Below are 21,749 nucleotides of genomic sequence, written 5' to 3'. Positions count from 1 at the left end.
ATATATATAGAAGTTATAATACCATATGGGTTATCATATACAAATCAATATAAAATATAAATGAATTTTTATACTATTATATTGTTTACTTAACTAAGAAAAAGTACAAGTTGGAGTCCCATGCGGTCGTGGCACTCCTAACGAGTATAGGGACATTTATAGGTTGGCTATTGTGTTTTTATTTTTATTGTTTCGCCCAGGGTCGGTTTTACTGTCTACACTGATGACGAGAATTCGAGGAAGTCTTTTGGGTCTCACCGTTCCCTGCTATGAAAGTTGGGAAAGGGGCGGGAAAATATCCTTAGGGGTGTGTTTGCATCTTTGACTAGAAACAAGGTTGGGTCTGTCTTCCCATTTTGGTTGTTACTTCCAGGCAAATTTGAAAATTCGAAAATAGAAAGCAAAAACGTATTCATCTTACTAACTTTAAGTCATAAAATTATATTACGGATTTTTATAGTTATAAATTGAATAATGTCTCCCCCTATTCTATGAATAACTTAAGCTAAGTAAGTGCTTAAATTATTTATAAGTTTAGAAATTAATAATATCTCACCCTTCTATTTTTTTTTTTAGACGAAGATATTTTTTGATGTGTGGGCTTTATTTATTTATTTATTTATTTATTTTTTTGAGTGAAACTGAGCAGAAAGCTATCATAGAAGATGCTGGCATTGAGAAAAACCGCATTTAAGGTCGAGTGATCGGATCCACGCTCGACTTTCGGTTCATTCAGGGACATTTATGCAACAAGAAGAAGGAGTATTTTTTACGATCGGTTACCATAACAACGGTAGACGTTTAGTACTTCCGTCGAAAGAGATGCAATAAAATAGAGGTCGTTGACAGTCACTTTTTTTATTTTATTTTTTTATTTTTTCTTCTTGGCATCCCTCCTTCGCAGGTCCGGATGTTCCTGTTTGTCCATCTGTATCCGGTCACCGTATATTCAAGAACGTTATCAGGATGAAGGTGAATAATCTCTCGACCTTCATCACACACTGGTGAAGAAAAATACGATCGAAATTCCAAATATGTAAAATTAAAAATTAAAATATTTTATTTTTAATATTACGAAATCAACATCTCCGTAACGTCAACATGCCCCCCGTTCCTACTTACTTAACTTAATTTCTCCTTGACTGTGTACGAACGGACGTAACAAATCTAGATAAGAAGGCAGAGTTATTCATATTTAAAAAGTGGAATATTAAATTGTAGTAGATTATATTTTATCCATTTATTTATTTTGCTGCTAAGTATTGTTTATGTCCTATATATATATATATATACTTTACCTTTCTATACGTTCTTTTAGTGAAACCGGTAACAAAAATATCGATTTGTTTGGTAGAAAACGGAGCCGACAAATGTAAGTAAATAAAAATAATAAACAGGAAGATGTACATGATTCATAAAATTGAAAAGATGGATAGAATGGAAAGGTCCAGGAAATGAATGACGAAGACATCCCGTTTTCTTATCTAACCTATTCGATTCAATTATGTTGTATACATTCTACATTAAACGATTTATTTTTAAAGAGATTAAATGTATAAATTATTTTATTATAAAATAAATAAATTTTTAAATTTTTCTATGCTTTTCTTTTTCCTTTTTTAATTATATTTTATATTCTATTATTGATGTAGCGTGTATTTCTGTGTATATAACACAAGGCTATACACACGGGGAATGTTTTAAAGACTTTTACCCCCATTTTGAAAGGAAACAATTAAATAAAATTAAAATTAAATAGTATATTGCATTTTAATTTACTGTATATTTAATTTGTATTCGTTACTCCTTAGTCTACTGTATTGTTATCATACATGCTGTATACGTATAGGACTATATAGAATAACAATACAGTGTAGTCGTATATAATTAAGGAATTCCATAATTTAATATGTAATAATAATATTTATAATTATTTAATTAAAAGTTTTATTAATTATTAATTAGGTTATAATTTTAACAGGTGTATACAAGTCGACCGCCCCTATAACACTGTTGATTTTTCCGTTTTATATGATTCCGTGTTGTACGAGTCACTTAGATTTTACAAATACGTGTGCCGGGCTGTGAACGGCACACGTATTTGTAAAATCTAAGTGACTCGTACAACACGGAATCATATAAAACGGAAAAATCAACAGTGTTATAGGGGCGGTCGACTTGTATACACCTGTTAAAATTATAACCTAATTAATAATTAATAAAACTTTTAATTAAATAATTATAAATATTATTATTACATATTAAATTATGGAATTCCTTAATTATATACGACTACACTGTATTGTTATTCTATATAGTCCTATACGTATACAGCATGTATGATAACAATACAGTAGACTAAGGAGTAACGAATACAAATTAAATATACAGTAAATTAAAATGCNACTACTATATATTTAATTATTAAAATTCAATTTTTAGATGTGTACAATGTTTATAATTTTATAATTACAAGTTTAACAAATTTAATTTTAAAAATTAAAATAAAAATTAATTAATTTTTAAAAAAAAAAATTGTAAGAATTAAAATAAGTTGAGCTGAAATTTGAAGAGAAAATTTTCATCCCCCCTCCAAGGATTATTTTATTTTATTTTTTATATTCTTATTTTATCTTCATATCCGGTCTTCTTTCTTCTTCGAAACGGCAGCAGCTACAATTTCTGAATTTTTTAAAAGATTAAACTAATCAGGATTTCCTCTATTCACTAGCAAGCTTACTTACGAATTTGTCAAAAATCTCCACTATTCTTCATTTAGAAAACAGAAGCCGAAGATCTCTCTTTTCTCTCTCTCTCTCCCTCTCTCTCCTCTCTCTCCTCTCTTCCCCCTCTTGCTTAATTGTAATTAATTATCTAATTAATTCTAATTAAGAGATATCGCCTAGTATAAAATTCCATTGAAATAACATATTAGTATAGGTTTAAAAGAGATCGCATTTGACTGAAATTTTCGTTAGAGATTATCAGAAAACGTGTTTTGTATTTGAGGCTCCGAACGGGCGTTGCTGCTGGCTCTATCATTAGAACTACCATACAGGTGTGCTACTTTAGTCCCTAGGTAGAATCTTATACCACTTTACTACTACTACAACTACCTAGTCAGGCAATGGATCAACGTAAAGACGGTTTTTGCTTTAATTTAATCTTCTTAATCAAGCTAGATTCCCCTCACTTCTCCCTCAATGTATTAGTAATTATAAATACATTAGTAGTTCTTCACTCTTCCAAAAGGAGGGATTAAAAAAAAAAAAAAATTTCTAATGACGTATAATAATTCGGTTATGAGAGATAATTGCATTAAGCTTTGTTACATTGCAATGTTTTCTTAATGCAATTAAAATAATATTAATGTAAAAGTTCATGTCACGTTCGTCAGTACGAATAAATTAAAGTTTGTTGTCCTATTCCTTAATGCTAATGCAAATTTAAAGGTCTTAATACGGTTCCATTCCATCTTTATTGTCATTATCTTATTTTTTTAATTAAAATTTATGCTAATTAAGCGCAAAGTTCAATTGATCTTCAATGAGGATTGTATATAGAGGAGGAGGGGTGTATATATTACGTCTTATAATTTAACTGTAAAGCTTTTTATGTTCAAAATTGTAAACTGTATTTTAAAAAATACCTTTAAGAATATTAAGAATTTTCACGTTTCACGCTTTTATAAGTAAAAAATTTTCTATATTTTAAACATAATAATTTCTTGTACGTTTCAAGCATATTGAAGAAATTCCTGGTTTCAGACATATTGAAAATATCTAACCGTTCAAACATATTAAAATATATTGAAACATATTGAAAAATTTTTTTTTATATAATAAATATTTACCGCTNCCTGTTAAAATATCCCAAAATATAAAGATTTACAATCCCCCAATGACAATTACTTTCATCTTGTCTGCTTCGGTTCTCTTACAAATGTAAAAATTTATTACTAAATAAGCGGTTGACCACTCTCAATGGGATGATTACAAATTGGTAAATTTCGTCTTCTCCATGATTACTACCGAAGAGATTCGTCCAAGAGGTGAAAGTTCATACAAGAATGCTATTGATACGTGCGAACAGAATAGATTTGCATATACGCGGCCGCTTTTTTTTTTCTATTTAAAATATTCAGAAGAAAATATAATACATTAATTTTCATTAATTTAGATTCAATGACGATTACTTTAATGAAGATGCTTTATTGTACACAATAGACGATTTGTTACTTGACTGACACTTAATTCATACTTTGCACATTGATAAATTTATAATCCCATTAGCAAAAATATCTAAATATTTGAGTTATAACAATTTATATATACTTCTAGATATTGCTGCGAGTATCCTCATCACGTATCTTAGCTGCAAATTGATAAATTTTATCAATTTTTGAACCTCTCTTCGTTTAAAACCAGCTCAATTCAGCACCGCTTAGTACAGTAATAACGTTTCTTGAAATATGACGTTAATTAATATATTTTTTTTTTTTAACATTAGGTGTCGCTACGATACGTAGTTTTGCTCGCTCTTAACAGTTAAAATGGTGAAAAGTTGGACATCCGCCACGTCAAGGATTTAAATGTAGTTATTAATAAAAAAATCCCCTGAAAAATACACAGCATTGAAGATAAATATCAGACGTTACATCTGCTGAAATTTATGAGATAAATACACTGTAAAAAATACTAAATGAAAGATAAAATCTGGGGGATTTTATCGTGGCTATCACCGTTTTCATTGATCCTCCATCTTTTTTACAGGTATAGTTGTATATCAACAGGTAGTATCGGGAAAGGAATAAAAGGAAAGTTCAACAGTGCGTGATAGAAAAAAAAAAGTGCGTTCCTTTTTTTCGTTCTCATCCACATTTCTTTCCCATCTGTCGCATTAGACAACTCGGACAATACAATTCCCTCTCGGGTTGCCATAGTAACATAGGGGACTGGTAGCATCTATTGCCTTATTCTATTCAGCATTGCTTCCCGTTCTTGGGCAAAACTGAATGGAAACACTTCACGCACAGAGACGCTGTAAAACCACTAGAGAATTCTCTTCAGTCAAGCAAGAGCAAATCCCGTCAGAACTAAAATCGCCAAGTGAAATAAAATGGTGGATAGAGTTGAAGCAAAATGCTTATGTACTCTACTAGCTTTTCATGTTGGGAATAAACCGTAAACGTTATTTTTTACTATCGTTACTCCAATTGGGAATTTTTAGTTTAAGGCATTAAGGCATTTTTTTTTTTTTTTTTTTAAATTCCAAAATTTCATGGCATGTGGCCCGTAATGGTACTGTGCGTTAAACTAGACTGATTTTACTCATTACGGATGGACTGATCTTCGATGGAGTAGATCAGCGCTTGAGGGATGAAGAACGATACTTCAACCCGGAACTAATTACGAAAAAAATTTGTAAGGATACGCTTAGGATTCGAACCCGAAACCTTATGTCAATGAGTTTATGTGTGCATTAGAAGCAGCTCGTAACTTGAATCATAATGAAATTAATGACATTGTCGTGTTGCAAAATTCAGCAAGAAAGATAAATGATTTCGGAGGAAAAATAATCATAAATCTCTTATTTATTTATTTATTTTTTTAGCGTGACAAGTTTTAAGGTCAAAATGTGGGTCATCTCGGACTTACAATTACTTGTTTATGATCGGTTCGTAAACATGTTTGTGGTCCACCCAACATGGGAAAAAAGAGGCCAAAAACTTTTCTGGATCTTTACAATGCCGAATTATTTAAAGGTCATGGATAGTCTCTTTCTCTGTGATCCTTTAAAGGTATATCTAACCTATTAAATTGCCGAAAAGAAGCGGAAAATTACTACATTTGTTGTTGTTTTTTTTCTCCATTGATAATTACGAGATTTTGGAGAATTTCGGAGGTATGAAAAAATGGTTTAAGTCAAAACCGACAGAGAGAGGCCGAAAACGATTTTTTTAAAATATAATTGGGATTGGTAATCAGAGTAAAGTGCTATCGTTATCTAAAACTGGTTTCTTATCTGTAGACATTGGACCATCTGTCTCCGTCTGAATAGTCATTCTCTTTTACAGGAAAGCTGTCGTCAGTTCTTCACCAAGATTAAGTTTTTCTTTATGCAGGAATCATGTTTTCGATAAAATAGCCTAATTACTCATTTAATGGAGCCGAAACGCATACTTAAAATAGGTGCAAACACTAGATTTTTCCCTCCTACTTTCACGTTTTCCTATCTAAGCACCGGACATAAAAGTCAGTTAAATTTTTAGAAGCGGTGCAAGTGTGGAGGGGGGGATTGGAAAACGCTCGAGGGATCCTACTAAAATCTAACAATCCTCATCTGACAACTGGTGAAGTACCTTTGGAAGCTTTCAGCAGGAGGTCGACATGGTGCTTCGATTCCAATTCGTCAAAATATTAGATAAGATCAAAAAACAAGAAAACTGCCATTTCGACGTCTTTCCACATCTTCCTCAACTCGGAAAAATTCGACATTCGATACACCCTTTAAAATTCGAGATATATACTACAATTAATACCACAAAATCTCCTTAGTGAAACGTTAGAATTTTTTAAAGAAAAATATATAAAAAGAATTTTTTTTTTTAACCATCTTAAACATTGCAAGGTCGTTAAGCGGGTGATTTATAACATATTGAATAGCTACTTTATTCTTTTATAATAAAGTCTCCGTTGTTTTCGACAATGAAAAGTCACCATATTCACTCACCCAACTCTAACTACACTAACCTATTATTAAAAAAAGGTATAAGTGTGGGGTAATAACCCACTATATACAGTATATATATATAAGAATATTCTCAACATAGATCATACTCGACCATCCCCTTCTAGTTCCGCCTATTGATGACGTCACTTCCTGTCGTCCGGGTTACTGACCCGGAGACACTGTTATGGCCGGATCGACTGCCAACTTAACCTAGTTTACTAAGGAGCTACAATAGCTCATTGAAAGTATCCTGAAGGACAATTTACTACATCCGAAAGTGGACGAGCTTTTAATTAATTAATTTGTCTGTCTTTTTATTTGGTTTTGTTATCAAACCTTTTTGCTATATAAATGCCAATATTTATTTATTTATTTACTCGATTTTTAAATAGAAAGAAGAACAACAAAAGGAAAGAGAGAAATCTTATTCCTTAGCAGAAATTCGATTCTCCTTCTTCCAATAATCCTTTACTCTTGACAATCTCCAGCTTAATTGTAATGTTTCATTAATCTTTGGAATGTATATAATTCGGAAACAAATTACATAAGATTTGTATTATCATTAATATTATTAAATATACTTTCCAATATCGTACAATTTAATATTAATGACACGACTTTGGATAATTTATTTTACATAAAATTCGACGAACTTTATAAATTATTTTGATTAATTTTCTCTTAAAGCCTTGTCTCTCTCTCTATACTTGATTTCAAATCGATAATTATTATATTTTTCTCTAATTATTTAAATTTTCAAATTTAATTTCGGCTCCGAAAATCTATGATTTATTAGAGAATTGTTATCAATAGAATTTATTTATTTAAGTAGGTAGGCTCAGGTAGACAGGGGATCAAAAGGGCCCTTTGATTTCAGTTACGTACGTAGAGGGGCCTTCGAAAATTTAATTTTTAACTTAAAAAATTACCTTGAGTTCCATTTTACTTCTCTCAGATCTTATGAAAGTATAACTAAGGGGGGGCCCGAATAAGAACGTGCAAACCTGCATCCACCCTTGAAGAATAGGCCCTACACGTGGTTAAGTGCGTTTGTCACATTCAAATCTTCTTGTACTTATTTATTTACAAAGGTAAGGGGCCTCTCCACGGTTACGTTATGGTATAAGATTATTAAAGGACCGTTCTCGTAATTAACCTGTTATTTACGTGTAACAGTTAATTTAATTTTAATATAATTAAAATTTTTATAATTACTTTCGTTATCTTATTTTATTTAATAAAATTAAATTTATTTTACTGCCTAAATAACTCTTATCTTAGTATTTTATCCTTATAATACTGTAATCTTATAATAAATAACATTAAATTATAAAGTTTACATGTTTAATAAACTGTTAATAACTCATTGTCACCATTATTAATCATCTTGTAAAATATTCGAAATTATCAGAACTTTTGTAATTATTTTCCAGACAAAATTAAAGTTAATTCATTAATGGAAACTTTCTTATCTTGTAAGCACGACCATTCGTAAAGGGTGTATGTATACACGTGTCAGGAGTCCACCATTTGGTGACCACGTGCTTTATGGTGCTCTCCCAATGGGTTCCTCATCATAGAATTTATGATGAGAAACTATAGTGAAATCCAAATTTCTTAGAAGGTTCATAATTCTAAAGGGCGTCCTTGCTTGTAAGGAACATAAAAACTTGTAGCGAAGGTCAGAGTGTGACCCTTTAATAACTTTATAAGGAATTGAAACCTTATGACGTCCTTTCATAAACTTACAAGCAAGAATTTTATATAAAATTTTAAATAAACCTTAAGCAGAAAAGATGTAAGATTATTATCTAGAATTATCTACTTTTAGGAATTTTATAAAAGAAGATTTCTGTTAATTCTTTATACTTATAAAGAAGATTATTAAAAGATCAGAACAGTTTAAGGGATGGAAAGTTAAAACCGATAATATCAAAAGATGGGCTATTGTTGCTCGTCTGTCTACACACCAAATAGGCTAGAGTGCGAGTAGCCAAGAGCTCTTTCATCATTCTGATCCCCTACCAGACTGGATTTCTTAACGTGAGCCTACTAATCTGTCTCCACAGGGAAAGAAATGTCCAACCCAGCTGCTGTAAGATAGATTTGTTTTGTCTAATGGGATCTTATTAATTTAGGATTATTGTACGTATTTTAGTATAAGTAAGAGACGAGAAAACAGATTTTAAAACCAAGAATATATATATATATATATACATGTATAAGTGATCATTTCCATCATCTTCCTCCTTTCTCCTTTCAATCGAATGTTGGAGGGATGTTGTTAAACTATCGTTTATTAGACAGATTTAATTCCAATTATCGCGTGTATTTTTAGCTTTTCTCATGGACGGCGTGTAACTTTTTCTGTTCCCACGACTGACTAAACCTCCAAGCGTATCCCCGCTGTGTGAACAGCAGCTGTTTGGCGATGTACGCGTACGACCCTCATGCTTGGACTTTAGGGTTAGAACCGCCATCTGTCTAAAGGCGAATCGGAGCACCTGGCTGTCTCGGAACTTTCTTATTCTTCACCTTGTAATTCTTAGTAGTTTATTGAATTCTACACCCTAAAAAAATCTCCCACCTCGCTACGTCCACAGTTGGTTCTACGCTATTTCGAAACCACTACAAAACTAGCTTCCATAGCCAGGGGAAATTATAGGAGCTGCCAAGCTAGTTCTATGCTAGTACAATCCAGCTGTGCCCCTAATTTATAGAATGGAGCTCTATAAAAGAATTAGTGCTTCGTGCTCGACAGAAATTTAAACTACCCTATTTTTGTTTATACAAATGCCAGAAAACAGATGTCGAATCATTTGTCGAGCTTCCAGTTTATGCGGCTTCTTCTACGTTTAACAAAGTTATTCCATGGTTTATATCAAAATGATCTATTTTTAATGTAAACAAAATCTATAATTTAATATAAATTTACTTTTTTAAGCTTAATTTTACATAAAAAATGGAGACGTAGATTCACTTCTTACTCTCTTCTAACAGCTTGAAATAAAAAAAAAAGAAGGATGCTAATTTAATTTAATTTTTTAATCTTTTAAAAATCTTCTAAAATTCAATTAATTTATATAAAATTTTATTTTAAATCAGAAAATATACAGGAAATTTACGTTTTCTCCATAAATACATTGTTTCAAAGAAGTAATGTTTAGTAAACAATATGCTATCGGCGAATTGTGATAAGAAGATAACCATCTTCACAGGTTACTTGGATGTTAGAATATTTATCAATGCAAATTCGATACATTATATCAAAATAATATCAGCCATTTATCAGTTTGGCTGAATTTATCTGAGTCGGTACGCAGCTTAATTTATCATCGAGCTACGGAACCGATTCGAGAAAATTACCGGCATTTTTCAATAAATTCATGTTTATAAATATTTATAAGAAATTTATAAAGTATTATCTATATTTATTATGAGTACAGTTTAAAAAATTCCAATTGATATAACAGAAAATCATCCTCCAAGTTTCGTTATTCTAATACAAAAAATTGTCAACTTCGTAACGCTTTTTAAAAAAAAAAAAGGTTTTATTAACGGTTATCTTATTAAAAATTATTTTAATTGAAGTCTTTAGATTCAATATTATAAAAAAAATTATTCAAAAATGTTGATATAAACCGTTCTTTTTGCTGTTTTCATCATCATCATCATCATCAAAAAACCCCCCCCTTTTTTTTTACACGGATAAAGCTTCAGAAAATGTCTTAAAAATAAATTAATTAAACGTTTTTAAAGCTTTTCCGATAAATTCTGTACTAGATAAGATATATTTCGGATAGTAAAATATAATGTTGCTTCAAATTTCTAGCCTATATCATTTAGAGTACAGTTATAATAACTTACATCTGTTCCATGATACATATACCTTGCTTTGATTGAATCGGATTACAATGTGTCGGGTGTGAATTCCTGTAGGTGTTAAAACGTAATTTTCTGTTAAAAACTCATGTTTTATATATTTGTACCCGAATCCGTAACTAGAATCGATATAAGAGGGGTCCGAATTAGAACGTGCAAACCCCTATACTACTATGGATGTAACCACTAGCTCTATGAATGAACCAATCTTTTATAAGAAAATATTTCCCTGTCTGAGGGTCAAAACATTGTACACGTGTCCTCCTTATTCAAATTTGCCCGGGCCCCACGAAGCTATGAGTTTTCCTTCTCCATTCGAGTCCCAGATTGGGATAATGCTACACAAGTTCCTTTTTTAGCTTGTGGTAACAGGTTGCAGACTATAATGGAGCTCGATATAAAAGTACTGAAAGAATCATGGCTTTATATATTTGTAGTTTGTATGAAAGAGATCTTCCCTCCTATGAGAATAATCCACAAAGGCTACTTGTTACATCTCTACTTGCTTGGATAAAGTAAAAGATCCATTTGATGAGAACGGGATTACAAGATGGATAAACTTGGTGACTATTGGTAAATGGAGAGGAACCACATTAAAACATTAAACATTATTAATTAAAAGAAATTTTTCCCGTTTAAACAGGTTTCCATTTTAAGCGGATTCCATTTTGAACAGGTTTTACTGTCATAAAATAATTTTCATTTATTTTATTTTTTTTATATAGAATTTACTAATATCTTATACATAAAAGAGCTTTAGAGCATTATATAATGTACATGTAAAGATCATTAAACTAATAATATATGTAAATTAATTAAAGAATAATTTTCACTGTCTCTTTCATGCTAATTTTCGCATTAACTTTACTACGAATCAATCAATTTTCGATGTTCTCAGCCATCCTGAAATTTAATTGGCCAATTTAAAAATTCAAAAAAGTTATCTCGTTAATAATGGATTCATCGTTTTTCAATCTTTTCCATATTCGTCTCTATTTATTATTCACATACACGATCGTTTATAGATCGCGTACTACACGTTGAAAAGTTTTTTTTTTTTTTCTAAAATAATAAAGCTTTTATAAGCTATAAAATTTAAAAATTCCAGTGGAAAATTTTACGATAAATTACTTAAAAATTTAATAAATAAATAAATGACAATTCTAAAATTGAAAACATATATAAAATAGAATAATCAATTTTAAATCCTAAATTTTAATAATAATAATAACAAACAGATAGCGAACAAAGTCGAAAAGGACAGGGGATTAAAATTACGTTTGCATATTATGATTTAGAAGGAATAATTCCAGTTAAAAGGAACTTTGTTCGAGTCAAAATGGCCACCCACACCATCCTGGAAGTCCAGGTGAGAGGTCAAAAGGTTATTCTTTTCTTCCTTACTCTGCACCCAATTAAAAATCTCACATTCTATCTTTTAAAAAAATGAAATTTTTAATATAATTTAAGACGAATTTTTCTACTTATCGTGTTAATTTAGTACAGTTTATCTTTATTATATTCATAAAACTTCGAGTTTTAGTATTCTCTAACGTGTTAGAAATTAAGTAATTACCAACTTCACAGTTTTTATTTCCCTTTTCTTCCTTCTTTTTCTACATTAAAAAATGAAAAGAAGAGCTAAAGTGTTTCTTCTACCATCTTTAATTAGATATTTTCTTAATTAGTCGGAAATCTTTGAAATATTTTATGATAAACTCGGTAAAGTTGATATTAAAATAATGCACGATGCAGAAATTTATTTAGGAAACGTTCAAGCTGTTGGCTCCTTTTTCTATTATCCTAGAGTCAATTAATCAGATCTTTGGGGGGGGGGTCAAACGGTCGAAACAAATGGAAAGAAGGACACGAAAAAAAGAAAACCGAATCCATTTGTTAATGGGGGTTGCAGAGATAGTTTACTTCAGCAGAAAAAATAGGAGAGGAGTAGAAAAAAAAAAAAGGTTGCATGTTGGGAGGTGAAGTAACCTTTGTTCGGCTTCTCCTCTTACACATTCACTAACTGGTATGAATCAGGTGCGAAACTTTCCCTACCAGTTCAAGTTTCCAGTTTTGTTAAAGTAAAAAAAAAAATAAATGAGCAAATGTGTTTTTGAAAAAGGGGTGGAGAATATTACAAGAAAACTTAAACTTAATACACTTTGATTCGATTTGACCTCTCGATTCAAGGTCAGCCTTTATTAATTAATTGTTATTATTACATTCCTTCTTCTACGTTCCTATAAAATGTTTTTTTTTTTTTATATAATTTATTACTTACTTATTAGGAAATTAATCGGGACGAAAATTAAATATTACTACTACTACTCACCACGTGGAGTAAATTAGAGATTACGTGTTAATTTCTAGTGTTTAAGTCGAATCTCTTGCAATTCTTCGAAAAGTTAAGACTTGATTCAGCATTTTTAAGTAATTAGAGATTGATTTAGAAGATTTAAAGGAGAAAATTTAATCGTGTGTGTCTATAAATTCTCACGTAATGAAAGATCACGCGATAATTTATAATAGATTTTGAGAAACAAATTCCTTTCTCTTCTCTAAATGTTATTTACTATACACGAATTTATTAAAATTGTTAAAGATCTAAACGTTCTTAACGAACCTCTACGTATAAAGGATACAAGGAAGAAGGCCCCCTTATTGTTCATATATATACATATAGAAGAATCGCTTAAATATATCATGTTTTTCGTTATTTAATAGAAATTTTATACATTTAGAGGGTTCTTTTATGTGTACAGATAGTCGACCCCCCCTATAACACTTTTGATTTTTCCGTTTTATATGAATTCCATGTTGTACGAGTCACTTAGGTTTTACAAATACGTGAGCCGTTCACAGCCCGGCACACGTATTTGTAAAATCTAAGTGACTCGTACAACATGGAATTCATATAAAACGGAAAAATCAACAGTGTTATAGGGGGGTCGACTGGTACTCAGTTCGATTAAAAAAATAGAAGAAATATTTAAAAAAAAATAATTAAAACTACGTCTTTCTGAATACTCGTAATATAATTAAGTCAAGTTAGTTGTAATTATAACAATTACATTAAGGCATTTTAAGAATTGAAGTAAGTAATGTACCAGGAACCTTAGAAACAGGAGCCAAGAATTGAGTAAAGCCAGATGAGTACTTTTTCTAGAGAATTATTAGTAAATCAGATTGTAAGTTGCATTAGTAATTCGCTAGACGTACGAGTAAATGACTAAGAAACCGCGCACACGTGACTACGATGCTTAAATTTTGTGGGCGTTTAAGCGCCCCTACGCGCCCTTACACCGCCTCACCATTGAGCGTTGCCGAGAAGCGACGCGAGTTTCTCAAGTGTGATGTCATCGGGTGTATACGAGCGCTCGACAATCGGGACTTTACGGTATCGAACGTACTTTACCGTACAATGACTCATTTCTAAAAAGTTTACGCGTTAAATATCGAATGGCTTGCCAAATTTATCGTCCAACGACTCTTTTAGCAGAAAAGAGTATGTTGGAAAGGAGCCAAAGGGGGGGGAAAGGATATTATACAGATCGTCGTTCAAGGTCAGACGGCGATTTGAGCGCATGCGTCACTTGTTTTGTTTACAGTGAAGGCCGTTGAACTCTCGAAGAGAGTGCGAGATCGCTGACGTCATTAGACGAAGAGAGAACTGGCGGATTTTTATCGGCATACGTCGATAGGGTGCGGCACGAGATCCGAATCTAAGAGCTGCCAACTTGTCTTCTTCCATCGTGGACCGGCGGGATAAGACCCGGTACGGAAGAAACGAATCGGAAACATCCCCGGGCTTAAAATAACTTATAAAGCGTAATTTGGTCATTATAAGCGATTTTATCCGGGGGGCTGCGGCGGTGGTAAAGCGAGACGAAGCTAGAGCTAGCTAGCTAGGCATTGGCAGGCGATGGGTATCGATTATCCGTCTTCTCCCCTCCTCATTCACCCTCGTTATTCGAATGGAATGGTTCCAACAAAATGCTGAAGCGTGTTTATGACCTCCGATGACGTCACCCTCTTCTTCCTATCGGCGCAGACTATACATCTGGGTGTGACTGCAGATATCGAGCGCACTCATCGGCCACCGACGCCCAGAGGTATCGGTCAACGTCTCGCCGCCGCAGTTTAACGTTACTCTACCGACTTAACATCCTCGGTCGATGCCAGTTTCTGATTAGAGTCGATTGGAGTGTTGCCTTTTTATCGGCGTCGCATCTTAACGGCGCCATCTGTCGTCCGCGCTATAAATCGATAAATACGACACCATTCGCTTACGAAAAAAAATAAAAAAAAAAATAAAAACTCCCCGACGATTAGTGCTGCCATCTGTCTTCGGAAAACGAGAAAAAAAAAAAAACCAAAAGGAATTGACCCGATGAGATGGCAGATGTCGTCAACACGCCGAATTCGTAACACCAGGTGATAAAAAGGATGCTTGGTAGACCAAGCCAGTATCGGCAACATAACAGTTTTTCAGAACTTCGATGCCTAATTAAGGGACGCCATTGCCACTAATTGTTTCGAAAACTACCATGCGTGACCGCGCATCGGAAAGTTAAAACGTTACTATATAATTCCCACTAATTTTAATATAAAATATACAAAAGAGTTTAGTTAATAAGTTTTAAAATAGTTACTTTGTTACGTAAAAAAAAAAAAAAAAAAAAGTAGTAGTAGTAGTAGTCATTGAACTGTCCGAAATTAGAATAATGTAATTTATATTCATTTTTCGCTTCTGATGTCGCGCCGCGTCGCGTCGCTTTGATCACTTATTTGAATTTTTTAAAATTATTTAATTGACTTTAAACTTTTTAAAACAGTACGACATTAATGTAATATTATTAAGTAATTATTTACATTACTTAAATTTACTTAAACTTTTCTATTATTAGCAATTTAAACAAAAATATTTTGCTGGAGCGTCGCGACGCGCGACTCGCTAATCGCGCAGATGACTGGATGATAATTTCTCTAACGTGAATGCTCCTAAAAATCCCTCCTTTTAGGAAGTCGTTTCGGGTTCCTAAAGGAACAATATTTAAAAAAGAAAATGTAATATATGTGTATTTTTTCGTACTACTTTTCTACTTTTCGGTTTTATTGCCCGGGGCTAGAAATATGGGATTGTCGATGGGTGACGGGATGATAATATCTAAATGAGGCAATTAATGCATTAACTAGGAGAATATTAAAGAGACACGACGCGATAAAGTCGACTAGACATTTTTATATAGTGAATACTTCATTCTATTTGATGCAGTAAAAACTGATAAGTAGTCCTAAAAACAATCTTAAATATCCACTAAGAGCGCAAGATGTTGGTAGTTCGTCTTATAAGATAGCATTTCTAAGAATGTGACCATCTAGAAATAAATTAGTCTCCTGCGGGGGTCCTAAACATAAAAACTTTACGATTCTCACTGGAGAATCACATCTTCTTTGATCTTCGTTGCGTTCCCTTTTTCCCAAGGGGTCTTTTCCGGTGCGAGGTGAAAACTAGAAACGATATCCGATGGGAATATATTGCCATTCTTACTAGGTAAGTGCCAGATTTAGATCATCGACCCAAGTCTAAAACGTGAATTTCGTCTTTATCTCATCAATGAAACTTTCTACATGCTGTAATTTTTAATTAATTTATGATCCCTGCTAATGATTAACTCGGCCATAACTCAACTGACTGGGTGTAGTTTTTGCTAGACGTGTAAATAAGTGAGATTCTAGAACAGGGAATCCAGATGGCACGTAAGAAGCGCTCTTTTCTTAGTACGGGATTCTTAAACAACGGGATCAATTTCCATAATTCATCCGATATTAAATTTAAAACTAATGATTATAATTAATTATGCATAAAGTGATTAAATTTACTAGATTTTTCGTTTGGTTTTACGAGATTTTTTTGGGGGGGTCTGGTATGGCGCCGTTCGAATTTTCTTCATCTACAGTTTTTCTGCATGAATAAAAGATCGAGCGACAATTACGTGAGTGGGCCTCTTTCTCCTCCCCCCTGCTTTTTCACGGAGGGGCTTCGTTGCCGGAGATATTTGGCCTCGTGACCTGGCACGAACAGGCTCACGCTTTTTTGCCCTTTTTCCGTTTTCTTCGTATGTATGTTTTTCCTCGTCTTATACCCGCTCCCCGCTGCGTTTTTAATCTCGAATTTTCGCAATTCTTAAAAAATAAAATTCTCGTTTTACATATTTTCCGAAATTGAAATGCTCATTATATTTTTAAAACGATAAAACAGTCAAATAAACGTTTAATCTGTACTCGCGCAACGCGTGAAGCGGCATCTTTTTCGCTTCAGCGTGCTAATTATATATAAAGTCGTGTTTTTTAACGTATTAAACTATCATTGACTTTCCACAATATTCGAATATCATTATTTTTTCTTCTAAAATCTTTAAAGAAATTAATAGATTAAATCAATTCTTTTCACATGCAAATTATAATTGACGAGCGACTTGCGCTCATTGCGTCATATCGTTGGTTATTTATATAATCAAAATATAATTTTGTAAATTAAAAAAAATGTATATAAAAATGTAAGATGCAAGAAATTATATAAATTAAAATATTTAAAAATTAGCGTAAATATTAATAGTATTAATATTAAATATCTTAAACATGATCGATCGCGTCGCACGAGACGCGACGCGACGCGCAAATCAATCGCGCTTACAAAATAAGACAATTAATGAAAATTATTTAAGAATTGTAATAAACAATTAGGGTCGAAATATTATTAGAAATGTTCTAATGACGAATGTATTCTTCTCTGCTGCATCTCTACAATCAAAGCCGTATTTAAACAAATAAGTTAAGTTAATTAAACTGAAACAATTCCGTTAATTATATTTTAATTAATTACTTTTCTCCTCATTATGTATCTAGAAAATTCGTCAATCTCGAGCAAGAATATATTAGAAATAACTTGAGAAAATAGAAGAGGGACGTATCCTACCCCCGAATCTTCAAAAATGTTAAAAGTAATGACTTATTTTAATCCTCAAAATAAGTTTGTAAGCTTTTAAATGTTTAAAATAAGTAAGATAATAGTAAAAAATTCTAAATAAAAGCTTAATAATTTAAGTATCAGATTATATTATTTATTTAACTTCAAAAAAATGTAATTATTATTGATTTTTCTTTAATAATAAATAAAGCTGTAGAGGAATTGCTGCTACTCTCCCATGTGGTCTAGTGGTTAGGATATCTGGCTTTCACCCAGAAGGCCCGGGTTCGATTCCCGGCATGGGAACATTTTAGACTAATTTTTTTTCTTTGTTTTTATTTATTACATTCCTACATTATATTAAAGTCTTTTATTAATTAGAATAAAATATTTTTTTTTTAAACTTTTATTTTAGTGAAGAAAATCTTATAAAACCGATTGTAAACGTAATGCTTCTTCTGGAATACATCCAAGTGTTGTCTGTCATCAACTGTCTTATTAGGAAACCAGAATGAAAGAATCCACAGCACGTTTACTCACGCATCAATTGGTAGTTGCTATCAACCACGTGCGCGACAACACAACATCCTTACATAGGTACGTTAAGATAAATTATACATTTTTAAAATTCGATATCGACGGAAATTTCCCCCCCCTTCCCTAGTGACGTCACGGACGTCGTTTGCCTAGTAGTCCAATTACCCAGGAAAATCCGTTAATCTTCCAAACGTGTTGCTCCGTAATGTGATTAATGACTGTTTCTTTACCCAAATACATCATGCAGCTTCCGTTGTCGAGGCGACTGTCGTTCAGTAACGACTGAAAGTAATCATACCAGAACCTAATTGACATTTGTAAATATTATTATTATTATTATTTTATTTTTTAAAAATTAAATTTCATTAGTGTAATTTATATATAATTTGTTTTTTTTTTTTTCATTTAAAAATAAATTTTTAATCAAAAGAGAAATGTTTTACCAGTGATGAAATCTTCCATTTTAACGCCTTTAAATCATCAGATTCTCCGCAAACGTTTTAATTAATGTACGTTAATTAATCACAAACTGTCAAAGTGCCTTTTCTCATCACGTTAAGGCCCCGTTAATGAGTCGGGATCGGTAGAAAGTGGTCAAAACATTAAAGCATTTTAAAACTTTTACCGATTTTTCCCCCTTATTTAACCGAAAATGGAGTCGTTGAAGCGGAACCATTTTTATGTTACAGTTATATTTCTATGTTGTTTCTTTTAAATAACCGCTTAACATTTTCATTATTTTAATTATCGGGATGTTTTCTTTAGCCCCCAATTTCTCAATCTGTTGAGGATATAATTCTAATTATGTTATTTGGAGCGTGATGTATTAAAGATAATTAATCTACGTAGAAAACTTCTATGGGTACGCTACTTACATTCAAAATGGCGATAGTTAATTTTGATACATAAATCGATTTTGTCTATGATTTTATACGAGAATTATAAATTTACTTAATATATTAGGAAGTATTTCAGTGTTTTTTTTTTTTAAAGAAACAAGCATATAGATGCACGCGCGTATGGGTCTTTGTACCATAACGTTTACCATTACAGTGATTAAATGTGACATTAATTTATGCATTTTTATGTCGTTGATCCACTTGATCACGCTCATAAAATAAAAAGAACGAAGTACTTTCCCAATGATGTATGAATGAACCCGAATACCTCTGATGGAAACGCATTCACCTGGTGAAATTTCAAGAATTCTGGTGAAATTTTATAGAATTTTTAATTTAATATGTAGCAATTCGTGAAGAATATTTATTAAATTTCATAAACTGTAAAATGATTGCGTGAAACAAAACGAAATAAAATATTTCCAGGACATTAATTCGTTTATTTGAAATAGGGCCTGTGTATAAAATAAACACTATACAACAAATCAAAAATTTTTATTATAAAATAAACAAAATGATAGCCAATAAAGTGTTTAAATATGTAGAAAATTCTATTAACAATCATTCGTTATTATAATTAACTATACAAGGAATAAATCGCTTAAAACACTTAAACTGCACTTGTAACATTTATCCATAATTCTTGATTTTCTTATAATATTTTATTTTATTTATCTAGTTTTTGAGCAAACATTATTTACAGCTTCGACCTGATTCGTCCGGTATAATGATTTATAAAAGTTTCATTGATTTAAAACAGTTTAAGAGCTTCGTGACCCCGATGAGAACATATAGGAAAGAACTAAAATAATTCTTTTCGGTTGACGTTTAGGCAATCTAAATCAAACATTAAATTAAAATATAATGAAGTACGGAGGTTTGTTATGAGACTGCTTGTTTTTTTATGGTTTGATTGGAGATCGAACTTTCTTCTTCTTCTCTTTTTTTTTCTATAAACTCGGTTTTTTTTTTGGTTGTTTTTTTTATTCTCAGTTTCGTCTCCCCCGGGATCAAATGTAATCTAGAAAAGTAGGAAGTTTGGGGATAAAGCTTTGAAAGTTTACGTTTCACCAGTCGATTTTTGCCTCTCTAGTGGCGACTACTCGGTTGACATCTGTCAGTTTATTGATATTTATAGGAAGAGAATTTATATAACATTTCGGAATATTATATATTATCGGATAAAAAAAATAAAAAAATAAATAAACCGGGACAGACTTAAAACCTTCAATTGATATCTAAGATCGTATATTAAAACGTTATACCTCTATAATCGAGCGTGTCGCGAAACAGAAATACCTCAAACAATAGGAACGTATGTATAATAACTAATAATGAGATCAAAACTCAAATATTTAGCAGTTTATAGATATTAAAGGATTCTCTATTTAATATTTATGAAAATCGTTTGCGATTTACGGAGGGTGGCACAACATCAAGGTTTGACTGTAGTATATTAGTTAAATTTGGAAATTTTTAGAGAGTACAATAATGCTTTGTTTTCGTTTAAACTATAAATAAATCATCTAATCATTTGTTTTTATCGTTGGGGTCAAATCTTTACACGTCATTATTCATTTTTACTTGTTTATTTTTGTTTCCAATTTTCTACTTTCTAAGAATTCGTTGAATAGCTCTGTAATGTGTTGCATCCTCAGGAGATCTTTCCATGCAATTATAAACAAAACACCTTTATAACCGAGTGACATCCATTCTCATTGTTTTTATTACTAAGTCCTTTTGTCTACGTTTCCTTTTTTTATATTGTTATTTTTTTTTTTAAATTTCTTTCTCTTTATTTTCTCAATGAGTAGTATGGAAAAGTTAATTAAAAATATTCATTTTTTACATTTAATTTTGTAAAATTACTTTTATTTTTACATAAAATAATTAGAAAAGAAGTTGTTATTATTTTTAACTCGTGTTACTTCGTGATTACTAATTTAAGTGTCTTGTAGAATCGGTTGTCATATCGTAACTTTTAAAGAAAGTTTTTCTACGTTCGTGTCTTTAAAAAATTAAGAATCGAATGTAAGCAATTATTTTTACTTCATCCTCTTTACGTCAAAAATTAAATGAGGTGGCCTTGAATGGTGACGTAAATGTGGTCTAACGAACTTTAGTCCTCAACCTTGACTGAAACGACAAATGATTCGCGTGTAACGTAGCGACAGGAAATCATCTGCTCGTGCGTAACCGCTGTTTTCCGATTGCTAACATACAGCTGTGCGATGTTTCCACTAACGGATTCTTAACAATAGCTTAATTATACAATTCCGAAAAATTGAGCATTTTTTACATCAAATTAAGGAAAAAAAAATTATCATTTTTGTGAACAGATCGAAGTAACGCCCTATAATAACATAAGAAGATAAGAAGAAAATTAGGCCAGTTACTCCGAACGTCTGAAAACAAAAAACACTAAAGTCGGAAATTTAAATTCGCAGAAGAGAAACACGTCCAAGAATTTACACGATATTTAATTTGGATCTCCCTCATATATGCTACATAATAAAAAAAAAGGAGAGGGACATTTTTTTTTTATTTACCATTATACACCTACGCGGGTGTCGATTCGGGATTCCATACCTATGAGAGGAATCGGTATTTTTCTTATATTTAATCTTCGCTCGTTTTCATCTCATCTATCTCACGCGCCACACCTGGAGGTCAAGGTCGCATATTTGGCATACCAGTGGTCTCGGCACTTATATATTTTTTTTATTTAA

At 31.8% G+C, this 21,749-nt stretch overlaps 1 long non-coding RNA gene and 1 other non-coding gene across 2 annotated transcripts; one reads left to right on the top strand and one right to left on the bottom strand.

Moving 5' to 3' along the window:
• Window positions 1-608: 608 nt before the first annotated feature.
• On the bottom strand, window positions 609-1,348 carry LOC111618550. Its single transcript, XR_002755590.1, has 3 exons — window positions 1,299-1,348; window positions 1,123-1,167; window positions 609-1,001 (listed from the first exon to the last, which is right to left on the bottom strand). It is a non-coding gene; the product is annotated as an uncharacterized LOC111618550 (long non-coding RNA).
• A 16,470-nt stretch (window positions 1,349-17,818) lies between these two features.
• Trnae-uuc lies at window positions 17,819-17,890 on the top strand. Its single transcript has one exon. It is a non-coding gene; the product is annotated as a tRNA-Glu (tRNA).
• The last annotated feature ends 3,859 nt before the right edge of the window (window positions 17,891-21,749 follow it).

The sequence above is a fragment of the Centruroides sculpturatus genome, unplaced genomic scaffold (genome assembly GCF_000671375.1).
Source record: "Centruroides sculpturatus isolate CEXI.00-Female unplaced genomic scaffold, Cexi_2.0 scaffold67, whole genome shotgun sequence".
Lineage (NCBI taxonomy): Eukaryota > Metazoa > Arthropoda > Arachnida > Scorpiones > Buthidae > Centruroides > Centruroides sculpturatus.
Note: the sequence above shows the minus strand (reverse complement) of the source record. Positions and strands in the feature narration are given on the sequence as shown.